Genomic DNA, 27,387 nt, shown 5'->3' on the forward strand with positions numbered 1-27,387 from the left:
CATGTTAAAGCCACAGGCTGCTGCTGGTCACTGCTCAGCCCCCTCCGATGGTCTTACTCCCTGGACTCTCCTGAGGACTTCAGCCGGCATCCGAGCTGTCTGTCTTGCTACCTCTGGGGCCGTGAATGGCGCCTGCAGCTCGCCATGGTCCTGCCTCATTAAGCGCATGCACCGTGCGCTGCACTAGGATTGGGCCCCAATTTGGGCACAATCCAATTTCTAGGCCAAGATTTTTAATTAGATATGTGGCAATGCACATGGAGAATCAAGCCCAAGTGTAGTCTTCACATGAAGTGGGGTTAGAAGGCACAGGATAATTGAACCAGGGTGCTGATGTAATTCAGTTCCAATTTCAAAGTTGTACATTCTGTCAATATTTCTATATGATAGATACTTTGTTTTTATATCATATATTAGTTTTATATCATTATATTAGTTTAACAGCAAAATGGAAGCAGAGAAGTAGAGTAGGTTGGAGCGCAGTAGTTTACCTGAAGTACAGGCTGACTAGCTGGGAGATGCAAAACTGAGGCACTAAAGCACTGTATAACTGGTGGGAAGATGTAATTACAGTGTGACAAGTTTACATAGGCAGTTTCCATTATAAATGTGAGGATAGGAATTTGTAACAGAAAAGGTTGACACAAAAGTGACAAGAGGAAGTAAGAGTTTATAGACAGCACATGCATAAAGCCATAAGCGTTTTACTATATTATAGATAGATAATTAAATCAATGTACCCTCAATTTATGTAATCCTCTAGGGTGTTGTGGGATCATGGACAAGGACAGACGCAATGTTGAGCCAGTTTTGTTTTGTGTTAGTAGAGTGCACTACTGCTTAGGATTATTGTAAGTGTGTTGTAAAAGAATTCAGTTCACAAATTAGCACGATGTATTTGGGTCAGATTTACTGAACTGTGTAAAGTTGTCTTGAAGTTCTTACAACTATGTTTATTTTCATATTTAAAATATCTGTAACCCTTCCATGAAACATTATTTTTGGCTTGAAAGGCAGAATTACAGTAAACTCCAAACTTTCAAAATGCACAAAATAAAGTATCAAAATCAAAGTTTTCTGGGGTAGCCCCAGGTTCCCTAGAAAACAGATCTCACATCTTCAGAGTTTACATCCCCCTTCAGTAACTTCTAAGTCCACTCCTGGTTCAAACAGTACGTTTGTATAAGCTAGGTTTTTTTCTCCTGCAATAAAAGTGATGGAATATTGGGTATATTTGTAGCTTAAGTTATGACAAGCCTGCATCCCACTGCACTTTCAGTGTAACTCCACAGCTTCACGTGTCATAAGGCCTATAGTTAGTCCTATTTTTGGTCTGTTAGTCTTTTTGGGTGTGTTTCTGCTTTTTTTGAAGCTGTTGGTCAGCCTTTGCCAGTTTTCTAGTTTGACATATATGCACAAATAAGCAGTCAGTCGTTTTACTTTCTGGAGCCGATCCACAGGCCCCGATATCAACTTGGGGCCAGGAGGAGAGCGAGGGAATGGGAGGTAGAGTTTGCGGACGGGAAACCCGGAAGTAAGGGTTTCCTGCAGGTCCTACTGAATTTAACGGTAGGACCTGTTTTAAAATTTTTCAAAAGGTTTTCCACCCGATAGCCAGCTTGATTGACAGGCTGGCTGCTTGTCGGGTGGGAAAGCAGCCGAGGAGCGGATGCCAGGAGGGAGCTTGCTACAAGCAGATGCTGGAGGGCTGGAAGGTGGGTAAATGTTTATAATTTTATTTGTGCATTTAGGAGTTGGGTCTGACATTGGGAGGGGGGGGGGGCGTGGTTGTCTCGGATATCGGGGGTTTTCAGACATCGGTGGGTCTTGGACATCGGGGGATTCTCGGATATTGGTGGGTCTTGGACATCGGGGGAATCTCGGACATCAGGGGGGGTCTCGGACATCAGGTGGCGTCTCTGATATCGGGGAGTCTCGGACATTGGAGGGGTTGGTCAGCTGATCGCGGAGGCCCGATTGTGGCAGGTAAGCTTGTTGGGCCCGGAGGAAACTCTCCTGCTCCTCCTGGCCCACAAACAGTGCAATAAAGGCATTTACCTCATGATCCGACCCTTCTCACCTTTTCACTGGCGAGATTCACTAGCCCCGGGAAACCTGCACTGGAGGCGTTTAAATTTAGTTCTGTGAAAATCAATCTAAAAAGACCTAATTAACATCTCATAATGATGTTAATTGCTGCGATAACTACCCGCCCACCTGCACTAATTAGGGACCCAATTGCCCGAGTAGGTTACTCGTAGGCATCCAAACCCGCCTCCATTAAACCTGGAAGTGGGCGTGTTGGAGCCGGGTTGCGGTGGTGCTGCAAAAATCAATTATTTTAACTACCCACTCGCCCCCAACCCACTTGTTCTTGGGGCTAAAATTCCCCTGACTGTTTCCATCCACATAACCAGGTTGGAGTGAGCGGGTTATGTTTCACATTTCTATTATTATTTTCTTTTATTCTACACTTTTGCGAGGCAATTTATTAAATTACTGTTGTAATTTGTAATTTGTGCAATGCTCAACCTTGTTAAACGATTTACCCCAGGGCAATTAAAAAACACTTTTATTTCTATGCTATTCTGGCTCTTGGGGCTGATGTGCGTTTGCAGGCTCCTAGATATGTTATGGGTAACTAGACTGGTCTCTACTTCTCACCGTCCCAAAAATCACACTGTTAAAATCAGCAATTCACTGTTTATGGAAACATGGATATGAACCCTTTTCCTTCCATTCCATGGCACAATATATTAGTGTTCCAAGACACTACTACTGTGCCACGTTCAACAACTCTAAATATTTGATACACATAGTTTAAAATAAACAGTATCCTTTTTCAACTGCAAACATCATCAACATTGATATAAAATAATATATTGCCTCTTAGTGCGGTGCTTTGCTGCGTGGTTGCTGAACATTTCATCAATCTTTTAAAAATTTAATTAAATGCAATTTATTGAGTTTTCATTTTAAGTTTTGTAACTCATTTTTCCAATACAATCATTCGGTCTGAAATTAAAGAGGAAACAATTGTTATTTTATTATTTTGAAAATGGCATTATGTGTCACATTTGTTGTTACTCAAGGTTTTTTTTTTAGTAGCTTTTGGCTAAGTACAGTTACAGAAAGGCCTTCTAGGTGATTTGAAGTCAGATGAAATTAATGCATTGCCATGTTCTCTCTTCTGGAAAGTAATCTTCTAAAAACTATGCCATTCTGTAGCTGGACCACCAGGAGGTGCAGTTGTATGGGACAAAATAGTGTATATATATTTTTTCCATAGAACATCCCACATGACGAGAAAATTGATCCCACGTGGGAATTCATGCGTTTGAGAACAGTGGAAGCCCTTATGGTGATCAAAATGTTCCCTTTGCCCATTTATTATCATTAAGAAAACATTATGAAATCCATTGGCAATTAATCGGCATCTAGAAATATGTTTCCTTTAACAGGCATTCTCTTTAACCTGGGCAATGCTATTAACTGGCATGTACTATTCTAGTTATACCAGTTACCATAGCAGCATGAAGCAAGCACCATAACTGGTCTGTTACAATTTGTATTACGATGGAGGTGGAATCCTATAATTTCTGCCAAAACATAGCACGCTTATTTAGATGCAGACAGGGCTTTGTGCAATGACCATAATGCAATGGAAAACCTGACAATCTAATCTTTCTGACAGCTGTTGTGAAACATGCTGAGAATAATAAGTAATAAAAAATAAAAAATGTTTGTCACCAGAACCATAAATGGCTAGTTCCTTTTGCATAAAGAGTGATAAACGTTTGGAGTAATCTATTAATCAATGGGCCAGAATTTGCTGAAAAAAATGTGTGAACAATGCATGCCGTTATTAATGTGCAAATTGGCCAGCAACTTGTGATGAGGAAGAGATACCCCGTGAATTGCGAATTGCCACAAATTGCTGGATGATTTGCGCCGCTCTGCCTGAGCTTTGCGAAAATGGCATCTCGCACTTAACCTCCCCATGATTTTCATGAAGTTGCTGCATTGGCGCATTAATTGCCCATGAAACTCACCACAGAAATTTAAGTCTAGTAATTAATAGCATAAGTACCCTTTTAACAACATGATAATTATTAATGACTGTCAATCAACCTCTTTGGCCCAGAAAGTGAACAATTTAAACGGTGGAGTCTCATTCCTTCAGGTAGTGAATTGTTATTGGAGATTTTAAAAATGTCAAATTTTAAATTTTGAAATTTTTTTCTTTTCCTTTCTGTCTTTTTTTCTGTCTCTCTCTCAATCCAATCTTTCTTTCCCTCTCTTTAGTTCTCATTCTATACCTGATGTGACATTGAATTCACCCACTCTAATTCATCCTCCTTCTCAGTCCTTCCTCTGCTGCTTTCTCAATCCCTAAATCTCATTGGTTAAGGAGATACCCTTTTGGTCCCTTGTTCACCAAGATCCCAGATGCCCCATTTCCCTCACTGCACCGTTATCAGCTCGCACTTCCAGCAGCTTTGTGGGCAAAAGATTTTTGAGCTGAAAGGTGCAGGAACAAGTCTAACTAACAGGGCACGCTGTGAGATGCCCCACTTCAGCAAATTCCGATCCATAGTAATAGAGGAAAAAACATTGGGGTTATTCAAAATACAACTAGAGATCATGATGTGAGAGTTAGTGTACTAAAGTGACAAGCTTCAGTGGACCCAATGCCTTTTTCCCATCCCTGACTTTTCTCATGCTCTAATATATGTTGGATGGGAAAATGTTGTCATCAGTCTGTATTACAACAACAACTTGCATTTATATAGTGCCTTCAACGCAGCAAAATGTCCTAAGGCGCTTCATAGGAGCGTTTACAGTAAGACTTCCTCAATGGAACTTGGATCAGAATACTATATCAAGATTTAATTAATTATTACTGTAAACATCTGCTTGGGATCTGCATTCTTTGAAACAGGTGCATGTTGTCATTGGAGGCTGCCTGTGTATGCTTGGCAGCAGGATTTAAGCTGGTCTCGACACTTGTCAGCTCTTTTGTCTCAGTAAACGTACTGTTCTTATCAGTGGAATAAAACAAATTAATTAGTTTGTTTGCTTCATAAAGGGGATCAAAAAACCAAGAGGCAAAGCTATTCCATTGATTACGCTACTCACTTTCAATTTAGTCACTGTGAATATTTCTCAGCTGTATCTTAGTTCTCTGCTCAGAGAGCTCTGTGCCCAGTTGCTTAGCTCACCTGGGTTGCCATGACATTTACTTCCCCCTATTAATTAATGGGTACATTATACCACTGAAAGCTCACACCTTATGGCCTCATTTCCCTTTAAGTAATGAAACTCACAGTACCAAGATTTACATAATAACTATAGGCCTACAACAACAACTTACATTTATATAGCGCCTTTAATGTAGTAAAACATCCCAAGGCTCTTCACAGGAACGTACAAAAAAACTTTTAAGTTCTTTCTAGGGTTTTTTCATAGTAGAAGTTGTTTTTTCTCTTGTATGTTATTTGTTAAAATATTTTTATGAGTTCATTAGCCTTTTGCCTCAACCTCTACCAACTGTAAATTAAGTCTGCATCTAAACTTGTTGTAGTATTTTATAAATATGGAGAGGCAAGAAACTATTTAAATCAGGTACACAGTACCTTAGATATCTCAGTAATGCTCCTTGTATTGCCCCAGACAATATCAACAACATACAATGAATAAAGCAAACCAAATATAACAAATTGTAGAAAAAAAGATAGTACTTAGATATTGCACCTTTAGTCCAACAGAGAGTTTTAGGCCATACAGTTGTTACAATTTTTAAATGGGTTATGGAAATAATAAATAATACTTGCATTTATGTAGCACCTTATCATATCAAACTTTCTTTTCGAGTCCAGTGACTGGGTGTGTAAACATGCAGGTCATGTTATATAAATACACATCTCATGCCACTACCCTGTCATCTGCATTATAATGTGTCAATGGCATTACATATAACACTAAAAAAAAACCAAAACATCCAATTTTTAAATTCTTCATCAAGCATTTCCTATGTTTTAGCAAATTGGGAACAAACTCACTTCAAGGGGATCCCTTTGCCCATGTCACTTCGGTGTGATTTGCAATAGGTGAATGCAAGACTCCACAGAGGGGTCTGAGAACAGGAATATTTTAATCATGAATGGATTTCCTTCTCTTCACCCCACTAAAAGAAATTCATATCAATTGCATGGGATTAATGTAAGTGTAGACATTTCACATTCCCAATTCTTCCCTACACTAAAAGAGCTGTATACTTAATAGGCCTTATGTAAAAGAATTTGGAGTAGACTATACAAGTTAAGGAAATAGTACAGTAACTATGTTATGCTGTGCTGAAAACTTTGCGGAAGAATCTGGGAGCATGCAAAGCTGTGAACATATGTTCCATCAAATCTCTCAAAGGCCGCTGCTTGAAAACATTCTCTGTCTAATATTTCATGATTGTTGTAGCTGCTGAATCAGAGTCAAAAAAAACCCGAGCACTAAATATCATTTCCAGCTGTGGAGATGTGTGTTTTCTATCATATAAGATCTGACAAAAAAAGTTCTAGTCTTTATTATGATGTAGAATAAATATTTACCTTACATCAATAATCTCAATGCTGTGATTAGCTAAAACTGCTGGTATCAAAACAGCACAAAGTGAATTACTTTCTGTCTCTTTGGGGTCCTATGCATTGAAATCCTCTTATGCTGTACAAGCGTTCCTCCTATGGCATTGCTCACCTTAAGTTGGATGATACAGTCTTTTCTGACCAAAGCGCTATTCCTTGTAGTGCACAATATATTATTCTGCTGCTCAGGGGGAGCTCTGTTTAAGTCACCTGTCCCTTTTGGGCCACAAAGTCTAATTGCTGCAGATAATCACAAGCTGAGGTCAATCAGGCTTTAATTGCTGTTTGGTGAAAGATGTTTGCAGATTGGAAAGTGCATATATATTTCCAGCTTCAGGTTAGAAAAAAAAGTATAAAATGATTACCTTTTTCTTTCACTTTTTAAAAACACTTTTGACACTTTGACACTCTCAAAACTCTTGTATATAGTCTACTTTTAATTTGAAGCTACTTAATTCAAGTTTTTGTCCAATGGCTTAAATCAAATTACTGGACAATTTGAACTTTTTCAGCACAACAAACAAATTCAGATTTACATTGTTGACTATATAAAGGATAGATTTGTGAGCTCAATAATTATTAAATAATTTTGCATTGGCTCAATAATATTATGAATTTCTTTTGTGACCAAGTGAAATAAAGCAAGTGTTTTATCAGTTAAGCATGTGAATTAATTTAAAATAATTTTAAAATATATTACAACAATAATGAATTCTAAAGGTGAGGATATATTGGCATTTTATAACACCAGAGATTGTTTAAGCATTCAGCTTTGCCTGAAGCTGAGTAGATCACTGACCTGACTTTTAACAAAATGTCCAATATATGTACTATTTCTCATTCTAGGAAGAATAAGAGAAGTATGCAGAATCATACAACATTTCCTAATTAACAGTATGCACTCTAAAATAAATTTTAACAAAAGCAATTTTAAAAATCTTGATATAGTAATGGATCTACAGCCATTAAAGAATTATGATGCCATCGCACAGAACAGCCATGTATTTTAATTTAGCAAATGTTAAAGCATAGATTTAGTCACAGGAAATATTAGAAAATGCCTGGTTTCAATTTTTTAAAATTGTTTTCTTTAGCAATCCTTTGAATAACCAGCTGCTCATTTAATGTTACTGTGGAACGCTCATATGTCAAGGAAAAGTATTTTATTGTATGAAACACAAATTTTATTGTATGAAACAATTGCTTGATATTTGTTAATTTTGTGCTTATGCTCTCCTGTGACCTAAGTTAAATATTCTGCTTTCATTTACATTAATCATTCCTCTTGTTATTTTAAAGATCTGGATCATGTTCCCTTTAATTCTGCTTTTCTACAGTTAAAATAGGTTCAGTTCTGTGCATCTGTTTGTATAACATAGAGCTCAAGGCCCTAAAGTTATCTTTGCTGCTTTTCTGTGAACTCTTTCCATTGCACCAATGCCCCTAAGAATCACTCCAGTAAATACTGTATAGAAGCTAATTTTCTCAATCATATAGTTGGTAATGAAGTGTGGCATGACAGAGAAATAAGTAACAATATTGGGGTAGGGGAGAGTTTTTTTAAATAACGAATTGAAAACAGCTGCTAGTAAAGTGCTGTTATTGTGTAATGACTTTTGAAAATCACAAGCAATCCAAAGTTTTGTTTAAAGATGTAGGCCCCAAAACTCTGCAGATTTTCCATGGGTCTCCTGCTGAAACTCTCGAGGAAGACTACAGGAACCCACCGGAAAGCGGCAGGGGCTCTCCAGGTTGTGCTGGGTCTCCACCGTTTCCAGGATTTTCTCATGTACCTTGTAAGGGGTGGAACCTCTGGCCTTCCCCTTAAAAGGCAAATGTTGTCAGGGGGTGGAGCCAGGCAAGCAGGACTCTCTACATCGGGAGTTCTTTATACATTAAAGTCTTTTTAAAACAAACAGAGCAATTGTGTGCGTATGCATGAGAGATTGAAGAACAGAAACACACAGAGGCTCAGTTCAAATATGACTGACTACGAACTACATCTCTGTGGCAGCTTTTGTTCTGTTCAAATTAAAAACAATGACGTTTATTTTTCTTAATTGAAAAAAATCAAATTCTGTCTTTGTCTATGACACTATCTTAGTTTGTGTTCTGAAAATAATTGAATACAAAAGCAATTAACTTCACTTTTTACTTCAAAAAGCATGTTGAGCAGAGAGAGGCAGTATACCATTTTTGAGTTAAAGATTTGTGTAAACGGCTACTGTGAGTGAATGAAACACTAATTATTTGCTGGTGAGTAGAAAATGTCAGAATCTGTGTATATTATTTTTGTGTATTAACCTGATAATGTAAGTCTTATTGTTGTTCCCAAGCTTTTATCCAAAAAAATACTTTGAGACTCTTATCTGAGGTAAATAATATTGTTTTGTTAATTTTAACAAAGCAAATTGAATAGATTTTCTGTTCAAATCCTTTGTTTTTTTAACAAAACAGAATTTAGGATGGCCTTTAGATTCTCATTAGCACCTGGATAATCAGAAGTACATACTTATTCTCCCTGTCTATCATCCTTCCAGTTTCAGTTGTTTTCAAAGAGGCTGTACCGATCATGGCAAACTGGTGGTGGAAAGTTAGTGCTGTGAGCTACAAAACCGAACAGTAATTTTACAGCACCATAAACGCCAGGACCACTCGGCTCCAGACCTCATTACAGCCTTGGTCCAAATATGGACAAAAGAGCTGAATTCCAGAGGTGAGGTGAGAGTGACTGCCCTTGACATCAAGGCAGCATTTGACCGAGTGTGGCACCAAGGATCCCTAGTAAAATTGAAGTCAATGGGAATCAGGGGGAAAACTCGCCAGTGGCTGGAGTCAGACCTAGCACAAAGGAAGATGGTAGTGGTTGTTGGAGGCCAATCATCTCAGTCCCAGGACATTGCTGCAGGAGTTCCTCAGGGCAGTGTCGTAGGCCCAACCATCTTCAGCTGCTTCATCAATGACCTTCCCTTCATCTTAAGGTCAGAAATGGGGATGTTCGCTGATGATTGCACAGTGTTCAGTTCCATTCGCAACCCCTCAGATAATGAAGCAGTCTGTGCCCGCATGCAGCAAGACCTAGACAACATCTAGGCTTGGGCTGATAGGCGCCAGACAAGTGCCAGGCAATGACCATCTCCAACAAGAGAGAGTCCAACCACCTCCCCTTGACATTCAACGGCATTACCATCGCCGATTCCCCCACAATCAACATCCTGGGGGTCACCATTGACCAGAAACTTAACTGCACCAGCCACATAAATACTGAGGCTACAAGAGCAGGTCAGAGGCTGGGTATTCTGCGGTGAGTGACTAACCTCCTGACTCCCCAAAGCCTTTCCACCATCTACAAGGCACAAGTCAGGAGTGTGATGGAATACTCTCCATTTGCCTGGATGAGTGCAGCTCCAACAACACTCAAGAAGCAGCCCACTTGATTGGCACCCCATTCACCATCTTAAACATTCACTCCCTTCACCACCGGCGCAGTGTGGCTGCAGTGTGTACCATCCACAGGATGCACTGCAGCAACTCGCCAAGGCTTCTTCGACAGCACCTCACAAACCCGCGACCTCTACCACCTAGAAGGGCAAGGGCAGCAGCCACCTGCATGTTCCTCTCCAAGTCACACACCATCCCGACTTGGAAATATATTGCCATTCCTTCATCGTCGCTGGGTCAAAATCCTGGAACTCCCTTCCTAACAGCACCGTGGGAGAACCTTCACCACACGGACTGCAGCGGTTCAAGAAGGCGGCTCACCACCACCTTCTCAAGGGCAATTAGGGATGGGCAATAAATGCTGGCCTCGCCAGCGAAGCCCACATTCCATGAACGAATAAAAAAAAACTACTTTTTCTTTTCTAACATTAATTACTTTAAGTTCCTCACTCTAATTAGACCCTTGGTTCCCCATTATTTCTTGTATTTTTTCGTGTCTTCTACTGATATTTGTTTGATTTCTGCCATTTTCTTATTTCCCATTATAATTTATCCCTGTCTCTGCCTTTAGGGGATCCACGTTTACTTTCACTACTCTCTTCCTTTTTACATACTTCTAGAAGCTCTTACAATTTGTTTTTATATTTCTTGCTAGTTTACTCTCATATTCAATTTCCTCCCTCTATCAATTTCTTGGTCATCCTTTGTTGATTTCTAAAGCCCTCCCCATCCTCAGGCTTACTACTCTTTTTGGCAACATTGTACGCCTCTTCTTTTAATCTAATATTATCCTTAACTTCTCTAGATAGCCTCAGTTGGATCACTTTTCCCATGGAGTTTTTATTCCTTAGAGGAATGTATATTCATTGAGAATTATGAATTGTTTCTTTAAATGTTCACCATTGCTTATCTACCGTCATATCTTTTAATCTAATTTCCCAATCTATCTTAGCCAACGCAACCCTCATACCTACGTAATTGGCTTTGTTTAAATTTAAGACCCTAGTTTCAGACTTAACTTCATCACTCTCAAACTCAATATGAAATTCTATCATATTATAAACACTCTGCCCCAGAGGCTCCTTAACTATAAGATTACTAATTAACTCTGTCTCATTACACATTACTAGATCTAAAATAACCTGATCCCTAGTTGGTTCCTCAACATATTGTTCGAGAAAACTGTCTCGAATGCATTCCATGAATTCGTCCTCCAAACTACTTTTGCCGATTTGGTTTGCCCAGTCTATATGAAGATTAAAGTCCCCCACGATTATTGCATTACTCTTGTTACATGCTCCTCTAATTTCCAGATTTATTCTCTGTCCAACACAATAACTACTGTTAGGGGGCCTTTAAACTACTGCCACCAGTGTTTTCTGCCTCTTGTTATTTCTTAGCTCCCCCCATACTGATTCCACATCCTGATTTTCTGAGCTAAGATCCTTTCTCATCCCTGCCTTTATCTCATCCTTTATTATCAGGGCTATCCTCCCCCCTCCTTTTCCATTTTCTTTTCTAAAAGTCAAGTACCTTGGAATATTTAGTTCCCAACCTTGGCCACCATGCAACCACATCTCAGTGATGGCTACTAGATCAAACCCATTTATCTCTATTTATGCCATTAATTCATCTATCTTGTTATGAACGCTTCGTGCATTCAGATATAACGCCTTTAATTTTAATTTTTTACTATTTTTCCCTGATGTGACCTTAGTCACGAATGCCCTTTTACCTTTGTTAAACTCTCTGTCCCTTCCTGACACACTCTGCTTGTTTTTACCCAAATCACTACTCTGCTCTACATCCTCGACTTTTCTCTTTAGACTCATAAATTTACCGTTACCTCAACCCTCCCCTCTCCCCAATTAGTTTAAAGCCCTATCCACCGCCCTGTTCAGTGGCGACAGGAGTCTGGCAGGGTTCCCAGGACAGCAGAGGCCCAGACTTTCCTCATCGAGCCTGGAAGAACAAAGAAATTTTTTTATCTACCTTTTGGGGCCGCCGCTGGGTGTCCAATAGGTTGCACTGGTCGGAATGACTATGGCAGTCGCTCTGGCCAGTAAGTTGTTAAATGTTTTCGCCGGGCAGAGGGAGTTAAAATCGTCCCTTAAGACTCCTCCTGGTTTAAAATCCACAACTTGACGTACTGGTCATTCTGCCCTCCTAATATTGGACCTGCATAGGCCTTTTATGGTTCTCCTCAACTTAATTTTTGTTTAGACTCTTATTGCAATATTTCTAGTCATATTTTATATAAGCTTTCAGCATTACAGTTGATTGGCTTAACCTTGTATTAGGTGTTCAATTTTTATGAACGTGTCTTTAAAGGGAAAGTATTTTTTTAAAGTCCTGCCGCTTTTCATAAAAGAAAATAAATCTCTTGCTAAAAAAATTATGTTTTTTTAAAATTGTAAATTTTCTTTCTGCTCTGAGGACCCTTGAGTAGGATCCCCTTCCTTGGTGGACCACTTCAATTATATCAATTGCTGTCATGTTTTTGGGTTTTTATGCCAAATACTTTCTAAGGTTCAGTGTCATCAGCCACTTCCATAAGCCAACCTCATGTCCTCTATGATCTGGAATGCACCTTTTTCTGCCCAGTATCGAACTAAGTGATGGCAAGACCCAGGTATCATAAAAGAAAACCCTTAGTTTGTACATCACTACTGGAATGTATCACGTGCTGCCACGTGCGGACTGAGACCAAGGGCCCGATATTACCATGGCGGCGGGTTCGCGGCGGGGGATCGATTGGGTGCGTGGGTAACGCGCCCGGTGAAATCAGTCTGCTCCGCAATCGCAGGCTAATTGGATCCACTTACCTGTTCTTCCGGGTTCCCCGCTGCTAAGCTGCGCGACGGGTGGACTGCGCATGCACAGTAAGGTCTGTCAGCTGGAGGAGCCCTATTTAAAGGGGCAGTCCTTCACTGACTGATGCTGCAGAAAGGAGCCAAAATTACAGCATGGAGCAGCCCTGGGGGGAAGGCTGCTCCCAGGTTTAATGATGCCTCACTCCAGCTCTTATTGGATGGGGTGAGGAGGAGGGGGAGGACAGAGATCTTCCCCCCGGCTGGCGGGAGGAAGCGGCCTGCCTCTGCCACCAAGAAGGCCTGGCTTGAGGTGGCAGAGGAGGTCACCTGCATCACCAACATATCGCCCGCCTGCATACAGTGCAGGAGGCGCTGCAATGACCTAAGTAGGTCAGCCAAAGTGAGTACACTTACTCATTCCCCTACACTCCGTCTGCCACATCACCGCCCCCACCCCACATCTCCTTCTGCACAGCCAACACTACTGTCACATCACCCCTCATACCCACTCAAACCTCATCCTCATCTTACCTGCACTTACTCACCTCGCCAGTACTCATCCCGCCACTACCACTCAACCGAATCCTCATACAATCTCATGGCTCTATCTCATACTCACCCTCTCATGCATCTCTCTCACGGTCAGCCTCACTCAACCTGCCGCTACCTGTGCTGCAGCCACAGGGCATGCATCACATATGTGCAGTAGGAAGCGTAAGGCAAACGTGTCGTGAGCATGAAGGGGATGCACAAGGGTGTTTGAGGGTTTGTCATGGTTTTTACTTCTATTTAATTTCTGATCAACTCACATTACATATTATATTGTCACCACTACTGCCACGTCTTTGCGAATCTTGTCTGGTTTGTGCAATAATGCCCTTTCCTGAGGATCACCATGAAGACTCACAACTGATGCCACCCATTGTGTCACTGCAGAGTGGGTGTCGGTGTATTTGCAGGGCTCTATTGTGCGGACGACTGAGAGACGTCGGCGATGTCCCCGGTGGCACCCTGAAAGGATGCGGAGGAGAAGTTGTTGAGGGCAGTGGTGACTTTGACAGCGACAGGTAAGATGATGGTGCTCAGGCCAGCCGGGAGCAGCTTGGCATGAAGGAGGCTGCAGATGTCCACGACTGCATGTCGAGTGACTCTGAGCCTCCGTGTGCACTGCTGCTCAGAGAGGTCCAGGAAGCTGAGCCTCGGTCTGTGCCCTTTGCGACGCACCTCTCTCTGCGGTTACCCTCCCTCCTGCTATGCAGGTGGATGTGTCACAGCACTGTGTTGTGGGGCTCCATGTGTCAGAGGTGGACGGCGTGGCCGGCGAGGCTGGTGATGCTGTTCGCCCTCCGACGAGGTCATGACTGCAGCTACGGCAGCCCCCATCCGGAAGATGTACATCTGAGGGGGTCCGCAAGGTAGGTAAATGTGTCTGGACACCGGGGTAAGTGTGCAAGTTGGTGAATTTTGAATTTTGTTGTTTGGAGCAGGGTGGTGGAGGCCAAACTTTGTCCAAAGTGACAGAGTGGCCTCCTGCAATGAGTGAAGGTCTCCCCCCCCCGCACCTGTCAAAATGGACCTTTGCAGCTGCCACAGGCTGCTGGCTGCAACACGTCCATTTGAACTGGGAGTGTTTCCCCCAGTGCGGGAAACAGTCTCAGTCAGTTGCAAAATCCGATCCCTGCTAGAATAACAGGCCAATCAGGTCTGTAAACAACCTGAAGTACCTGTTCAAGTACTTTAAGTGGCAGTCCCACATGCGGGGGCTGCGCGCACATGTCAGTGGGGAAACCCGGAAGTGGGCGGGTTGGAGCCAGGCTCCAGACCCGCCCCAGGAATCCCCGATTTTCGCAGCCCCCCCGCCACGAACGCACCCGATCGCGGGTGCGAAAATCGAGCCCCAAGTTTCAAGCTCTAAACCTACAAATGGTTTTGGTCACATAAGGCAGGTGAATGAACAGTAAACAGTATAAAAGGTGCCACTCACTTTCTAAATATTGATATTAAAATGTAAACCCGATTCTTGTGCTGTGGAATGTATCACAACCTCACAATTGACCCAGCTGTTCTGCTAATCAATGCACAACTTAAAATGCAAAGCTCCACTCTGACTGGAAAGCTAAAGATTCCCTGCAGACTAAACACATGGAGCCCAACGTAATTCTGTAATTGTGCATCCCTGTTCACCAAGCTGTCCGTCAAAGAGGACTGCAGCCTGTAAATGACCCTGTCCCCTTCTCAAAGGTCTCAGACACTGCTGTCAATCAAACCCACTACCCCGGCTGATTCTTTGATCTGTGCAAAGTGGCCTGGGCATACCTCTGCAGACGTGCTTACCTGCAGAAATATGGTCCAAAAACTTTTGAAGTTATAGAGAAACAAAAGGCAACAGATGACAGCATCTCTCATAATTACATTAGATCAATGGCCATCCATAGAAAGTTGCATGCCTACAAAAAGAGGAAGATGGATGAAAAAGAAGTATGTGCCCTTAGTAGAAGGTAAATAGCAGTGCAAAAAATGCCAACTAATCCATTGACTAAACCATCACTACTGCCCACAAATTCTTTGATGATGTCTTCTCCCTGCTCAAAACACTAGACAAAAAAAAATCAATGAAAAAGTTGATGCTATTTGATGCCTTCGTATGAATAATTTTATGTTGCTTTTCAGCACTGTTGTTGATGAAAAGGTGTAAGGTAAATGAGGCATTGGCCCAGAATTTGCTGCCCATTAGACTTGCCCTGGCAGGTTTAGGTTTTTAAATTTTTTGCATGGCAAGTAGGTGAAAGTGTGAGCTGTTAACATCGCAGCAAGGGAAACAGGGCATCTGGGATCTGGGTGAACAGGGCAAGCAACTGTGTATCTCCTTAACCAATCAGATTGAAGGATTGTGGAATAAACAGCGCAGGACTGAGAAGGAAGTGTAAATTGGAGTGGGTGAATTCAATGTCAAATCAGGTACAGAAAGAGAAATAAAGAGAGGGAAAGAACAATTGGATTAAGAGAGAGAAAAAAAAGAGACAGAAAGGAAAAGTTTAAAAAATGTAAAATTTAAAATTTGACATTTTTAAAATCTCCAACAATTAATACATGAAGGAATGAGACCCCATACTTGTAATAGTTAATTTTCAGTGTCAGAGAGATTGATTGGCCGTAATTAAAAATGATCACATCATTAAAACGGTACTTACGCTTGTAATGATGAGATTTAACTTTCTGTGGCGAGTTTAGTTTGTATCTACTGCGCAAATACAGCAACTTCACAGCGCAAATACAGCAACCTCACAGCATTCAGTGCATCTTAATGGTGAGGCAGACAGCAAGATGCCATCTTCACGAAGCTAACAGCAGAGCGGCGCAACTCGGACAGCAACTTCTGGATATCCGCGCCTTGCCTGAAGTTGCTGTACCATTTACGCATAAACAACGGCAAGTGCCATTAGCCTCACCGTTATTTTGACAGCAAATTCTGGGCCAATACTACTAAACAAACACCTGAATAGATGCTTCATAGTGGGGACAGCAGCACTGGAACAACAACATAAATGGCCACCATTTTTTCTGGCTGTGTGCAGCCTAAGTGCCAACACAGGCAATAACCAGGGAAGGAGCAATTGGGAGTAAGAAAAGGGAAGTTAATGAGCAGTGCATAACATTGAGAGGAGAAGAAGTGGTGGGAAAAGAGGCAGTTTCCCAACAGGGAGGGAAAGTTGGCAGATGACTAACTAGGGCCACTCTATCACACCTCCTAGCAGCCAGTTGCAGAGCCCCTCAGCAGAGAGCTAGGAACTTGTTGTTTGCTCACCCTCTTTATTAAGGCAATGAAGTAAGATACAGGGCAATCAAATGAAAGGCAGAAAGAAAAAGTAACCTGAAAGAAGGAGGTAGAATAAAAAGCAGAACAAAAAATAAAAAGATAACAATTTTGTAGATGATTCCTGGCAGTTTCAAATAGCATTTTTTAAGTGATCACTCTGAGCTATAGCAGTATTAATATCCTTATAGAAAAGAGTGCATCTCTTGACAGTGTTTTAATATAGGGAAGAGACAGTACATTATCAGTGCTGATTGTCTAGGGTTACCTGGGGCTTTGAAGTACCTGCTGTTTACAATCTGTCATGATCAAACACCCTGCCTTCAAGCATCTGCTGTTCTATTTACACAGTTTATGCTTTTGGGAATGTGCGAAAACCTGGTTAGCGAAACGGTTACCATAAACGAGAGTCAGTGAATAATTCAAGCAAACCTGCTGCTACCTATATTCTAGATTTCTAACATTTGGAGCTAGAATATTTCACCCGTGCAGTTTTGTAATGCTCATCTACCTGGGAGAATGTATAAAACCCTTCATTATCAGAGATTCTCAAAGACTGGAATGTTCAAGAGTAGATCATTTTAACATTTAAGATCACTTCACACAGAATTTAAAAAAAAAATAAAGCTGTATCATGAAAGTTTTCATGTAAAAGAAGGTTTAAATCACATTCATAGCATGTATGGTTATGGGTATTATTGGAATCAGCTCCCATCATTCTAGCAGGAAGATCAACAATATTTGATGCATTATTTTCTTACTGTAATGTTAGATTATATAGGATTTTGTAAATGCTGAAAGATTTTAAAATAAAATGTGGAATGCAAGCATAAGATAATTAAATTTTTCTGATTAAAATCAAGATGCCATCACAACCAAATTTGGGAGGCTATTTTTTCTTTGCATTTTTCTCCCTTGCAAGCCATCTGCCATAAAGTGTCATTTTTCAACTAAGAAGACCATGGACTTCTTGGCAACTAGTCTATGTCTCTCTGTGGTTAGTGAGTCGGAGGCAGTTTTCCCTCAAGACCTCCATGAGAAAGTGCCATTTAAGCATCCAGCTACCAAACTGAAAACTGAGCAGTTATGAACGTACGAAATTGATGAGCAGGAAAAGACCAGTAGGTCTATCAAGCCTGCCCCACATCATGATGGTTAGACCATCGTGGCGAAACACTTCTTCCCTCCCCTGATCTCCCCTCCTCACATCCACCATGTCATCTCCTGGGAGAGGCAAGAAACAGAAAAAACCCAGGGCCAATAAGGGAAAGATATCCTCTCCAACCCCCTCATGCGCTGATGCAATCTCTGCCCCAGACAGGAACCGGTCCAGCTCCCTCTTGAAGGCATGCAGAGAGTCAGAACCCACCACACCTGCCGGCAATGATTCCAGAGGCTCACAATTCTCTGAGAAGAGAAGAACCACCTAACATCCAGTCTATTCCTACTCTTCCATAGTTTAAACTTGTGTCCCCTGGTCCTCCCCAACCTGTTAAACTGGAATAATGTATCAATAAGGATGCTATCCAGCGCTTTAATTATTTTATAGACCTCTATCAGGTCACCTCTAAGCTGCTCTAACGTAAATGGACCAAGGTGCTTGAGCCTATCTGAGTAGCTGAGCTTCTTTAAGCTCGGAATCATTCTTGTAGCTCTCCTCTGGACCTTTTCCAAGGCCACTATATCACCCACCATATGGGGGGGACAAAACTGGGCACAGTACTCTAGATGTGGTCTGACCAGCATCCTGTATAGTGTCAAAATGGTGTCCTTTGATTTATACTGAATGGTTCTATTAATACAACCGAATACCTTGTTAGCTTTAGTTACAGTTTCTCTACATTGGTCATGAACCTTTAGTGATCTGTGCACAATAACACCAAGATCTTTTTGTTGCTCAACCTCTTTCAATATTGTTCCCTGCAAATGAAATGTGTATTCTGCGTTGGCCCCACCAACATGCATGACACCACATTTAGGCAAATTAAATGCCAATGTGTGGCCCACTCCCCCAGCACATCTAAATCTTTTTGGATTTGATTGCACTCCTCTCCCATCTTAACCCTTGCACAGATTTTGGTGTCATCTGCAAACTTACTTACCACACTCCCAACACCACTGTCCAGGTCATTAATAAAGACTGTGAAGAGTAGTGGGCCTAGGACCAATCCCTGGGGGACACCACTATTAACATGTCTCCAAGTTGAACCACATCCATCAACTAGAACTTTTTGGCTGCGGGATTGGAGCCAATTCCTAATCCAGCTTTTCAAATTTCTACTGATGCCACAAGATTCTATCTTGTGAAGAACATAAGAACATAAGAAATAGGAGCAGGAGTAGGCCAATCGGCCCCTCGAGCCTGCTCCGCCATTCAATAAGATCATGGCTGATCTGATCCTAACCTCAAATCTAAATTCATGTCTAATTTCCTGCCCGCTCCCCGTAACCCCTAATTCCCTTTACTGCTAGGAAACTGTCTATTTCTGTTTTAAATTTATTTAGTAACCTAATGTGAGGTACCTTATCAATGCTTTCTGAAAGTCCAGGTAGACACTGTCTACCAGATTACCCTCATCCACTACTCTAGTGACTTCCTCAAAAAACTCTATCAAATTTGTTAGGCATGACCTATTTTTTCGGAAGCCATGTTGTGAATTTCTAATGGCCCCTTCCCTTTCCCAGTGATCATAAAGGGTATCTCTTACAATCCCTTCTAGCATTTTCCCAATAATGGATGTCAGGCTGATAGGCCTGTAGTTTCCTGGCTCTGATTTGTCCCCTTTTTTGAAAATAGGAACTAAATGAGCTAGCTTCCAGTCTAAGGGCACTATCCCTGACTCTATTAAACTATTAAAGCTATAGGCAAGGGGCTATCTTTTTAATTACCCTTGGATAAATATTTTCCAGAGTGGAGCCTTATCAATTTTGAGCTTTCCTAACCTATCCAAGATGACATTACTATCCATTTTAATATTAATAATGCTATTCAATACTAAGCACCCCTCATCTGGAACATAAGCACTGTCTACAGGAATATAGACTGATGCAAAATAGTCATTTAGCATAACCTGAGAATCAGTTTGAATTTGCCTTACAGTATCCTTTAGTGGTCCTATACAGTCCTTATGGTCTTCTGACGACTGACATAGCTTAAAAGAGCTTTTGCTATTACTCCCACAATTATGTACCATCTTCTTTTCCAGAGATCCCTTGGCTAATCTTATGGTTGTTTTTGTCTTCCTTAATTGCATGAAATACTTTTCCCTGTTCTCCTGCGAGTTAAATGCCTTAAGTGTGTAGAATGCCTTCTGTTTTGATCGAATTTGCCTCCGTACATTCTTCGTCAACCATAATGGTTTTGTTTTACCATGTGGCCTTCTTTTAACCATTGGCTTCAATCTGTTTGAAAATTATTTTAAATAGAACCTATTTGTCCTCAGTACTTGATTGCCTATCTAGTATGGTTGCCCAGTCAACTTTTGCCAGATCTTCAACCATTTTTGTAAAGTTAGTTCTCTTAATATCTGGGACCAGCATTACATTGGCTGCAGCCTTCGATTGACCAATAAGATTAAACCTTAATTATTAGCGGCTTGACCAAATCTGCCCAAACCACAAATAATAGTCAGACCACTAATAATTGCATGTCCTGATTGTCTCCTATTCATTTATGAACTGAATTAAGGGTACCTTTTTGAGTCTACTACATCTTGTGCTTTACTACATAGAGTGTACAGCACAGAAACAGGCCATTCAGCCCAACAGGACCATGCCGGTGAATATGCTCCACAAAAGCATCCTTCCACCCTTCATCTAACCTCATCAACATATCCTTCTATTCCTTTCTTCATCATGTGTTTATCTAGCTTTCCCTAAAAAAAATAATAGCACTAAAGAGTGACAAATCCCCAGGACCAGATGGCTTCCATCCCAGGGTTTTAAAGGAAGTAGGTGAGCTCATTGCAGATGTCCTAACAATAATCTTTCAAAGTTCTCTAAATTCAGGAACCGTCCCTCTAGATTGGAAACTTGCACATGTCACTCTGCTTTTCAAGAAAGGAGAGAGAGGGAAACCAGGGAATTATAGACCAGTAGCCTAATATCTGTTGTGGGGAAAATGCTGGAGTCTATAATTAAGGATAGGGTGACTGAACACCTCGAGAATTTTCAGTTAATCAGAGAGAGCCAGCATGGATTTGTGAAAGGTAGGTCGTGCCTGACAAACCTGATTGAATTTTTTGAAGAGGTGACTAAAGTAGTGGACAGGGGACTTCCAGAAGGCAGTTGATAAAGTCCCACATAAGAGACTGTTAGCTAAGATAGAACCCATGGAATCGAGGGAAAAGTACGGACTTGGTTAGGAAGTTGGCTGCTCGAAAGGTGACAGAGAGTAGGGATAATGGGCAGGTACTCACATTGGCAGGATGTGACTAGTGGAGTCCCGCAGGGATCTATCTTGGGGCCTCAATTATTCACAATATTTATTAACGACTTAGATGAAGGCATAGAAAATCTCATATCTAAGTTTGCCGATGACACAAAGATTGGTGGCATTGTAAGCTGTGTAGATGAAAACATAAAATTACAAAGGGATATTGATAGATTAGTGAATGGACAAAACTGTGACAAATGGAATTCAATGTAGGCAAATGTGAGGTCATCCACTTTGGATCAAAAAAGGATAGAACAGGGTACTTTCTAAATGGTAAAAAGTTAAAAACAGTGGATGTCCAAAGGGACTTAGGGGTTCAGATACATAGGTCATTGAAGTGTCATGAACAGGTGCAGAAAATAATCAATAAGGCAAATGGAATGTTGGCCTTTATATCTAGAGGACTAGTGTACAAGGGGGCAGATGTTATGCTGCAGCTATACAAAATCCTGGTTAGACCGCACCTGGAGTACTGTGAGCAGTCCTGTGCAACGCACCTTCGGAAGGACATATTGGCCTTGGAGGGAGTGCAGCGTATGTTTATCAGAATGATACTCGGACTTCAAGGGTTAAGTTACGAGGAGAGATTACACAAATTGGGATTGTATTCCCTAGAGTTTCGAAGGTTAAGGGGTGATCTGATTGAAGTTTATAAGGTATTAAGGGGAAAAGATAGGGTGGATAGAGAGAAACTATTTCCACTGGTTGGGGATTCTAGGACTAGGGGGCACAGTCTAAAAATTAGAGCCAGACCTTTCAGGAGTGAGATTAGAAAACATTTCTACACACAAAGGGTGGTGCAAGTTTGGAACTCTCTTCCGCAAACGGCAATCGATGCCAGCTCAATTGCTAATTTTAAATCTGAGATAGATAGCTTTTTGGCAACCAAAGGTACTAAGGGATATGGGCCAAAGGCAGGTATATGGAGTTCGATCACAGATCAGCCATGATCTTATCAAATGGCAGAGCGGGCTTGAGGAGCTGAATGGCCTACTCCTGTTCCTATGTTCCCTTAAATGCATCTAAGTGACAGGAGACAGAGAGTAGTGGTGAACGGTTGTTTTGCGGACTGGAGGGAGGTGTACAGTGAAGTTCCCCAGGGGTCGGTACCTGGACCACTGCTTTTCTTGATATATATTAATGACTTGGACTTGGGTGTACAGGGCACAATTTCAAAATTTGCAGATGACACAAAACTTGGAAGGGTAGTGAACATTGAGGAGGATAGTGATAGACTTCAAGAGGATATGGAAAGGCTGGTGGCATGGGCGGACACGTGGCAGATGAAATTTAACGCAGAAAAATGCAAAGTGATACATTTCAGTGGGAAGAACAAGGAAAGGCAATATAAACTGGAGGGCACAATTCTAAAATGGGTACAGGAACAGAGAGATCTGGGTATGTGCACAAATCGTTGAAGGTGGCAGGGCAGGTTGAGAAAGCGGTTAATAAAGCATACGGGATCCTGGGCTTTACAATGGTTCAGCCACAGCTGGAGTATTGTGTTCAGTTCTGGGCACCGCACTTTAGTAAAGATGTGAAGGCCTAAGAGAGGGTGCAGAAGAGATTTACTGGAATGATTCCAGGGATGAGGGACTTTAGTTACATGGATAGATTGGAGAAGCTGCGTTTGTTCTCCTTGGAACAGAGAAGGTTGCGAGTAGATTTGATAGAGGTATTCAAAATCATGAAGGGTCGAGACAGAGTAGATAGAGAGAAACTGTTCTCATTGGCGGAAGGGTCAGAACCAGAGGGCATAGATTTAAGGTGATTGGCAAAAGAACCGAAGGTGATATGAGCAAAATCTTTTTACACAGCGAGTGGTTAGGATCTGGAATGCACTGCCTGGGGTGATGGTGGAGGCAGATTCAATCATGGCCTTCAAAAGGGAACTGTATAAGTACTTGAAAGTAAAAGATTTGCAGGGCTAAAGGGAAAGGGCAGGGGAGTGGGACTAGGTGGATTGCTCATGCATAGAGCCGGCGCGGACTCGATGGGCCGAATGGCCTCCTTCCGTGCTGTAATCTTTCTATGATTCTATGATCTATGCTAGTCGCCTCAACTACTCCTTGTGGTAGTGAGTTCCACATTCCCAGTTTGAGGTGAAACCCACTGTTTTATTTTTCATTAAAGGAGCCATTTTCTTTACATTTGGAAGGCTTGATTCAATATTAATGAGATACCACACATGATTAACGCACATAATATAGAAAAGATTTGATCATAATTTAGTCAGTTGAAGGACTCAGCCTGAGATTGTACCCGTCACTTGCCCAACCTGCCCTTAATGCCCTGGTACAGTACAGGCACATGCACATTTTTGCAAAATTATCCGTGGTAGGTCTATATGGAACAAAGTTCTGCAGTCCCAATCACAGCATTTAATCCATCTTTCCCCCCTTCTGCACGCTCTGCTTCTTCTCAGTCAAGAACCGTTCCCAGCTGACAGGGCAATCACGACAACGCAAAATCGTCGAGCAGAAATTGATAGCTAAGTTCCGCACCCATGAGGACGGCCTCAACCGGGATCTTGGGTTCATGTCACGCTACACGTAACCCCACCAGTGAAAAAAAGTTATCTGTTTTTAATACAATGGGTCATTCTCTGTCTTTCTCTTCCTTTCGGATGTTTTTCTCTCTCTCTGTCTTTTGTTCTGGCCGTTTGTATATTCGGTGGTCCTGTAGGTAACATCTCTCTGTCTGAACACTTTGATTGCCTTGACAACGGGCAGTTGGAAAGATTATCTGTAATCACCAGGTATTGTTCTGTGACTATAAATGCGGTAACCTTCCATGGAATCCCACACTCACCTGACGAAGGAGAAAGCCTCCGAAAGCTTATGATTTTCAAATAAAACAGTTGGACTATAACCTGGTGTTGTAAGATTCCTTACATTTATAATACTATGCGTGTTCTGCAATTATTATTTTCATTCATTGAAATTGTAAATTTCTGATCAATTGCAGGTGCTGAGAGGTGCCTGAGATGCTTATGGAGTGGTATTAAAGAGCGATGTTACTAATATTTGTGACTTAAGCAAATGCATATCAGGACTGATAGAACACAATTACAATGCAATTGTGGACTGGTAGAGTATTTCATAAATTTAATGAACGTATAACTGAAGAGAATTAGAGCAGCTATTCACAATAAATGATACAGCTGTTAACATCAGTTAGGAATAACATTTGTGATAAGTAAGAGCGACTCAGATTTAAACATAGGAAACCGTGTTTATTTTTTAAGTGTGACATACATTAAAATAGATCACATTTTCAGACCTAATGAGTGACTGTCACACCTCATGAATGGCACTAGTCATGATGTACACTCTGGGAATACACAACTGCCCAGTAGAAATTCATTGATAGTGGCACTTTTTAAGGGGCTATTGTCTTGGTTATGAGACGAACGAACAGCTCTGCATCTATTTTGATGCAACAGTGTCACAAACAGTGATATATTTTGAAGTTAATTATGACAACACATCACTATGTTTGACAAAAGCAGAAATAAAGGTTTGAACAAAGACAATGCCCCTTTGATAAACCAATTAAATGATCCACAAATGATAGAGGAAGATTGACAATACCTATATTAAAAGCAAATCCAAGGAGAAAATGTCATTAATTAACTGAGCAAAGCTCAGATACATTATTTAAAAACCTCAATTAAACAAACCTCAATTGGTCATTCCACCAAATTAATGACTTTACAAAATTGTAAACATTTGCTCAACAATGAGTCTATGGTATTTCTTCCTGAAGCATAGCGTCAGCGACCTTCCTAATGGATGCAGGTTTAAACATCTGAAAAGCCGTGCTCCTTTTGTGAACAATTACACATGGGTAATGTGATGAGACATGGTGCACTTATGGTTATAGTTTTCTGTTTCAAAATATAGGAAATGACCTTAAATATTATCCACTTTCCAGACTTATTCCCCTGTCGCTTATAGCTCAGAGCAGTGGGACTGAGGCTGAACAGACACTTTTCCTGGGTCATGCACAGGCCATGCACTTCCATCTGCAGGTCAGATAACAGATGCCATGTGTGAAATGATTATTTCAGAGGTGGCTAAAGGGGAGAAGGTTAAATAGTGCTTAATATAAATGTTGACAAAATATAACAGCATTCAGAACAGACATTGGCTGTTAGCAGATTGGCAAATTAAACTTTGTAAATTTGGTGGTATGAAGCTTTTATGTTAGTGGCTACTAATAGACACTAAATGGAAATTACTAGTAAAAAAACATATCAATAAAGTTATTGAAAGGGTCACTGCAACTATTACAAAGTCATTGACATAACTTTACAAATAGTGTTCATCAAAAAAACAATGTAATTAAACAACACTTGTTTAAAAGCATCATTGTGTCAGGCAAATTTCATTATGCTGATTACATGTGAAGTAAGATAGCATAGGCTCTTGTGTTCCCCTTCAGAAAAGAGGCAATCCCCCTTTACATACAAAAACGTAAGGATGCATTCACACTTCACAAGTTTAACGTTGGAGTGAAACCAAATGGCTTTGCATCGTTGCTAAAGTTGGAGTGTAATGGTTAAAAATTCTGCTGCAACACTCCTGGCACTTTAATGCATGCAAAATCATGGTCTGGGAGTGCAAATGCACTCCTATCATGGACCAGGAGTGGCACAGTAGAATTGTTACCCCTAAATCAGGTGCCAAGGCCCAAACCAATTCCTAAGCAAATCAGAGTGAGGCTTCTTCCTCCGAGAAGTCTCATGCAGTTTTATTCCAGTGCCAGTTCTGATGCCAGATTCAGGCTATAATTTACTGTACCTGCAGCATCGGTGCCAACCCAAACCAGCATATTTCGTGTGAATCTCAGTCAGCTTTCCACTGCTTACTCACTCTCCACATATATGCTGCGTCCTGGCGTGAGTGTCGCAAATCCACAGGAAATATATTCTACGGACCACTAATAACAGCAGCTCTGGGAGGATTTGCTCAGCACAATGTCACAAGTTATCAGCCTTGGCCCAGTGGCAGCACACTCACCTCTGATTCAGAAGGTTGTGGTTCTTGCCCCACTCCAGAGGTTAACACTTCATTGCAGTACTGGGGAAATGTTGAACTGTGATATACCGTCGCTTGGATGAGATGTTAAAGTGAGGCTTTGTCTGTCCTCTCAGGTGGATGAGAGGGTTTTCCTATGAGGAGAGATTGAGTAAAATGGGCCTATATTCTCTGGAGTTTAGAAGAATGAGAGGTGATCTCATTGAAACATATAATATTCTTAGAAGACATGACAGGGTAGATGCTGAAAGGCTTTTCCTCTGGCTGGAGAGTCTAGAACTAGGTGTCCTAGCCTCAAGATAAGAGGTAGGTCATTTCTTCACATGGAGAGTTGTGAATCTTTGGAATTCTCTACCCCAAAGGGCTGTGGGGTATATTCAAGACTGAGATCGATAGATTTTTTTGACACTAAGGGAATCAAGGGATATGGGGTTAGGGCAGGAAAGTGGAGTTGAGGTAGAAGATCAGCTTTGATCTTATTGAATGGCAGAGCAGGCTCCAGGGGCTGTATGGCCTACTCTTGCTCCAATTTCTTATGTTCTTATGTTCCTATTCACCAATTCTACAGTTGGACTGTGAATAAACTCTAAATATTTCTCAATCCTTTCTTCCCTTAAACACTTGTAAATTGATTTGTGAATCTATTCTAATTATTTTCTGTTTGTTTTCCTGGTTTCAATTGATAAATAAAGTGGATGAGACATTATCTGCCCAATCATGTTATGGATGAGAACACCTCAAATAATTCCTTGCATATCAATATCAAGAAAATACATATGTGTGGTCCACACTATCAAAGTCTGGGATCAAAGGATGTGTAATTCCTTAAAATAACTAAACATTGTAGTTTACTTCAGATCTTTGAGGTATTAAATAAATGTAATCACCAACATGTTTAGTAATCTTGAACCTATCCTAGCACCTTTTCCATGAGGTTAATCTCACTTTCCAATTTGAAAGTATCCATTCCATTGACTCTATAGATTTTGAGCTTCATCAGTTCTTGGTATGCTCTAATCAGTAGGATGCCCCCCAAATGGGGAGAGGGAGCAGACACTCTGGCCCTGATATTTACAGGAAGTGGGGAGGGACCGGAGGTGCGTGTTTGCGGCTGGGAAACCCGGAAATGTCAGGAATGGGGAGGTCCTGACGAATTTAATGAAAGGACCTCATTATTATTTTTTTAACTCCGTTTCCCAAGGAA

Source organism: Heptranchias perlo, chromosome 2 (assembly GCF_035084215.1).
Source record: "Heptranchias perlo isolate sHepPer1 chromosome 2, sHepPer1.hap1, whole genome shotgun sequence".
Classification (NCBI taxonomy): domain Eukaryota; kingdom Metazoa; phylum Chordata; class Chondrichthyes; order Hexanchiformes; family Hexanchidae; genus Heptranchias; species Heptranchias perlo.